Source organism: Metopolophium dirhodum, chromosome 1 (assembly GCF_019925205.1).
Source record: "Metopolophium dirhodum isolate CAU chromosome 1, ASM1992520v1, whole genome shotgun sequence".
NCBI classification, from domain to species: domain Eukaryota; kingdom Metazoa; phylum Arthropoda; class Insecta; order Hemiptera; family Aphididae; genus Metopolophium; species Metopolophium dirhodum.
The window spans coordinates 53,271,772-53,278,037 of NC_083560.1; positions in this window are offsets into that span (position 1 = coordinate 53,271,772).

Genomic DNA, 6,266 nt, shown 5'->3' on the forward strand with positions numbered 1-6,266 from the left:
CATAAAGTATTGGAACAAATGGACTTAAACAACCCCTCATGATTTTCATTTTTTTCTTTTTCAAACAACTTGTTTTATATGCTTAAAACAATGGTGTAAAATTCTTTTCCCGGAAACTATTATTTTAGAAGTTATTGCCTTCCAAAGTTTGTGATTGAACGTTTATGTGCTTGCACGCAATGCTACTATGTTACCCATATTATAAAAAAAAATTAAAATTTGCTATAGGCGCTGCGCGTGGCAGTTGCAGGAGTTGCGCGCAAGCACATAAACGTATAATCACAAACTTTAGAAGGCTATAACTTCTAAAAAAATAGTTTCCTGTAAAAAAATGTACACCATCGTTTTAAGCGGTAATCGGTCAAAATATCCAAGGACAAAATATCCACGGACAAAATATCCAAACCAAAATATCCAAACCAAAATATCCAAATTTATCCGTTTTTACGTAAATTAGTAGATTACAATTTACTTTGTAATACAATTAGCTCAAATATCTAATTATTTAATTATAAATATATACCTCATATATAATAATAATATAAATATATTATTTAATATATCACAAAATATACTGCACACATATTAGTCAAATAGTCAAATAATATAAAATAAAATGTAAAACAATTTTTTTTTATGAATACAGTAAACACACAATGAAATAAAATAAAATATTAAATAATTTGCTAAAAACATGACTACCTACATTTTACCTTTATCGTAGGACGTAGGTCGTAGGTGCGTGTATGTATCCATGAACTGCAGGGCTTGGCGAGCTTTGTTAATATTATATATATTGTAATTAATATATATATATATATATATATATATATAAATATATCAACAACAATTTAAAATACAACGCAGGGGTTTGACTAATGTGTGTGCAGTATAATTTGTGATATAATTACTATTAGTAATTAGTACCTAAATTTTTAAAAACTATTTTTTAAATTTTTGGTTAATAGTGTAATATTATATGGAATAACTATATTATATCATATATTTATATTTATATTATTATTATATATTAGGTATATTTTTATAATTAAATAATTTGATATTTGATCTAATTTTATTACAAAGTAAAATATAATCTACTAATTTACGTAAAAACGGATAAATTTGGATATTTTGTCCGTGGATATTTTGACCGTTGGATATTTTGTCCTTGGATATTTTGGTTTGGATATTTTGTCCATGGATATTTTGTCCGTGGATATTTTGTCCTTGGATATTTTGTCCTAGATTCGTTTTAAGCATAAAAAACAAATCGTTTAAAAAAAAAAATTGTAAATCGTGGGGGGTTGGTAATGTACATTTTAGCCTAAAATATTTTAAGTAACGTTACCAGCTTCATTTCCGAAATTTTGAAATTTATTATTTTCACGTATTATTACACTACTTATTATGATACCAACTTTAAATGAACTGCTAGCCGTGATCTGAGCCTAGCTTTATGAGCCATGCTGTTATCGATTAATAACTAATTTATTAGTTCCTGAGAAATAAATATTAGTCTTATCCTTAAAATACTACGACGTTTTAAAAATTTAGCATTGGGAGGAAAATATAAGATAATTAAGATACAATTCCAAAATTATTATAGAAACAATTTCAATGTTCGATAAATAGATTTATGAAATGTGACTATTAAGTAGGTATTATTGACTATGAAATCAATAAATCATGTTATTTTTTTTAATTTGTACCAACTATATTTTGATTTTATTATTTTCATATAATTGTTATTATTATTATTATAATTATCAAACAGATTTATTAAATTTGACTATTATTGACTATGAAATCATGTTATTTTAGATTCTAAACGAAGCGATGAATGTATTGATTTTACAATGATGTGTGTTTTTTTTTAATTTTTTAATTTTTTAGTTTTTGTGTCTGTCATCACCTTTTAGGACAGTCAAAGTGCTTGGATTTTCTTCAACAGTAACTTTTCTGATAGGAAAGTGAACCTAGTTGGAATTTTGGGGGGTCAAAAGTTTCTAAGTAGTTTTCAAAAGCGACGTGAAAAACGAAAGAAAAATTAAGGAAAAATGGGAATTTTTACGCAAAATCTGTTTTCGAGAAAATCGATTTTGGTTTTTGGTGTAACTCTAAAACAAATGACCGTAGGGACATGACATTTTGACTGAATGTTTATATTAGCATTTTCTATACACCATACAATTTTGAAAATATTTTGACTCTTTTTGAGCTGTTTACGGACATTGTCAGTTTTCAATTTTTTTAGTTTTTTTTTCTATAAATATCAATAAAATTTTATCTGATGAGTAAAAAAGCTTGAAAATTTAATAGAAGGCTCCTAGGTTATTGTTTCAAAGGCAGATGAAAACAATTAAAAATCCTTAGTCTCAGTTTTTATTTATAAGCATTTAAAGTTCAAATTTTGACAAAATACGGAAAAATCATGAAAATTAGCAAATTATTTTGAGTTGAGAATTCATAAAAATTTTTCTTTTGAAATCTAAGGTTTTAAAATGTAATATAAGATTACTCATAAGTTTTCTACCTTTATTAAAAAAAAAATGTCTACAAGAAATTTAAATTAAATTTTATGAGCGTCTGAAATTTATATTTTTACAACATTTGATATTCACTCGATTTCTCATGTAACAATTTTCTTATTTTATTGTAATTGAAAAACGAATGACTGTAGATATTTGAAAATTTCACTGAATGTTTATATTAGCATTTTCTATACACCATAAAATTTTGAAAATATTTTGACTCTTTTTGAGTGGTTTACGGACATTGTCAGTTTTCAATTTTTTTAGTTTTTTTTTCTATAAATATCAATAAACATTTTTTTGTTGGGTAAAAAAGCGTGACAATTTAATATAAGGCTCCTGATATATCGTTCTAATAGCAGTTGAAAAATATTAAAAATACATAGGCACAATTTTTTTTATAAGCATTTAAAGTTCAAATGTTGACAACATTTATCAAATTCATAATTTATTAATTATTTTGTAGTTAAAAATGTATAAAATGTTTAACTTTTATGGCTAAGGATTGAAAATTTAAAACAAGGCTCCACGTAAATAGGTTATATATAAATTACTTTATTCACAATAATATCATCAAATATACCTGGTAATATCATAGACTGACTGACCGTTTTCGCTCAGAATCGTTTTTCTTATACAATGATATTATATCATTGAATTCAAATTTAACACTATCCATTACAGTGACCCACTTGTAACCTACTGTACAGCAGAGTGACACCCACTTATCCACCTTTTTTTTTTAATTTGTTTTATATTTTAAATTATTATAATTATTTAAATAAATATTTTTTGTATAATACAGATAGTTAAAAATTAAAAATGGCAACGCTGAAAAGTTTTTTTATGCTGAATCCTGTAGGTTTTCTTTTCTATTTCTATATCCCTTGTTACGCCGAGAAATTTGGTAATTTGTCGCAAAAAAGGTATTTTATGCTCAATCGTGTCGTAGCCAAAAATAAGGTTGACATATAGTCTTAGGTGCAAATAGTGGGGGACTTGGGTACCTAAACCCGCCAACAATTTCAATAGACCCCATCCAAACTTTTCCTAATTTTTTTTTAAGCTTTTTCAATATAATAATAGGGCTTTAGCCTCCCCCCTCTCCAAATGGTGCCTCTGGTAAATACTAAATAGTATAAATTATCAATTATCATCAATGGGTATGTCAAATTGTCAACACAATTTAAAAACAAACAAATTAATGTTTATTTAAGTATGTTATTAGTATATTTAATAGTATATTAGTAGATATTTTGTAATTAATCAATTAAAAAAATTAATTACATTTTTAATTGTTTTCTTATCAATTATCGTGGGTGCATCTGAACTTATAGTAACTTTTAGTAATTTATGGTTGTATTTCAGTTTTAATAACTATGGTATTTTCTATCAAATTGAATAAGTTATTGAAGAATTCAAAACATTAATTCCTGCTATACGTCGTCTTGAACTATAATTCCTATTAAATTATCATATATTATGATCATAAGTGAAAATGTATGTTACTCTTGGTCTTGGATATAAAGTAATTAAATAAATAATTAATACATATGTTATTGGTTCCTTTGTTTCTTTTTTTATGGTGAATGTTGATGATTATATTCTCTTATAAGTTGTAAGGTTATCACGGTTATACAATGTTATTAATAACCAACACATATTTGTCTGCTGCATAAAAATAGGAAATTTACTAAATTTAGTATAATTTGTTAAAAAAATTATTATATGCGAAACCACGCGAAATATTTCCAATATTTTTTATTGGAAAATATTTTGGAGGATTGCAAAAATAGTAGACGTAAATAGCAAAAAAGGAATGCACTACCCTACAACTTACAAGAAATGTCTGTGTACGCCTATGGATATTAGATGCAGGGATGGGTAACTGGCGGCCCACGTATCATTTTTCACTGGCCTATGCTATACATTTCAAATTAGTTTATAAAAATATAAAATGTTAGGGTTTTCTGTATTTTATTTTATTATATTTACCTATAAAATTATTAAAATCGATGTTTATTGTAAAACGTAGATATAAATTATTATCTAGTATTGAACTATTAAATGTAAAAAATATTATATTATTTATAGGGGCATAGTTAACATATAGCTTTTATTTTTTTTGCTTTTTATGTTCTCTGGCCCACTAAATTTTTGAACTTTCAAAATTGGCCCTCTATAGTAGCATTGAGTTGCCCATCCCTGCTATAGAGTATAGATATATTTTGCTTAATTAATTACCTGCCTACTATATTTACTAAAGTCAATACCGATATACAAATACGTTTAATTAATATCATTAAATAGTTTAATAGGTACTTACCAGGCTATCTTTTAAGTTTTAAAGTTGGAATTCGGTCCACTGCTGTAGTAAAAAAAATATCTAAGGCAGTGGTGTTCTGATGTCTACAACAAAATATACATTTTTGGACTTTGGAGTACTTAGGTAGGAATTTAATATTTGCCCAAAGGGTAGGTTAGACAAACAATTGCTAATATTTTAATTAAGTACATTTCCTCAAAATATATTAGTTCATTACCTGTATCTATCTCAAAACTTATCTCTACCCAGTACCAATTCAAAATATAAATATATAATACGTTGGTAGGTATATAAGATTATTACCCAGTCTACGTATTGAGTGTATCTAGAAATTTAAATTTTTAATAGAATAAAATATTATAATTGTTCAAGCCGCCACTGCTTGTATTATAGTTATAACTAAGAAGTTAATAGAATAATAATTAATAACAATACATTATAATGTATAGTGATTTAAAATTATTACCACCATGAATTATTATGTCTACTTTTATATCGCGATACCGATATTATTTTGTATTGCATTATAGAAGTTAGTTGATCGAGTTGATCGTCACTGCCCGCCACGTTCGACGCGTGCAGCGTCAGTAAATAAATGAGTTTAACTTTTGGCAGTGCTGTATCATCTCTTTTTTTTCCTTGAATTAACCACTCTCGACTCTCCCATCAATTATAATATGATGTACCATAATAATGTCCATTTATATTAATTTAATGTCTAATAAATAATAATTAATAGGAACCTAATATCCCAATACAAAAATGATGTAACAAAATTCAACAATTTTCTACAAATGATCTTCTGTAATAATAGGCAGGTATACTGCCGCCCTAAGAAAAAACCACGTAATTTCCCTCCATGCCATTTTATGTTTAGTAGTTTTTGGTAGTTTTATTTTCATAAATATAATATTTTTCAGAGTAAAATATACATAATTTCTTATAGAAATATACCTAATGAATGCAATGGAACTATTCAATTTAATTTTCAATTTTTCTTTCACCGAGATATCATTTTTTTGATATTTATACTAAGTAAGCTATTAATTATTCAAAATTTTTTACTTGGCAAAAATGCCGCAATTCTGATTACGGCAAAAATCAAAACTGTGCGTAAAATATTCGAGTGAGGTATATCGATAACTGAACGAAAAATAATAAGTTTCCGATGTATAATGACATCAAAATGTCCAAACATTATCAGTTATTTAAAATTATATATATGTATAAGATACGGCCAATACGGCTTAATGGTTACCAGTTTCTTAAACAACAACGCCGCAAATATTGATTATGCGGAAGTGCTAAGTAAAAACGCCGTATTTTAAACAAAACTTACGGCAATCTTTCTAAGTAAACTGTGGTCACGGCGTATTTGCTAAGCACAGATTATATTTTATTACTAT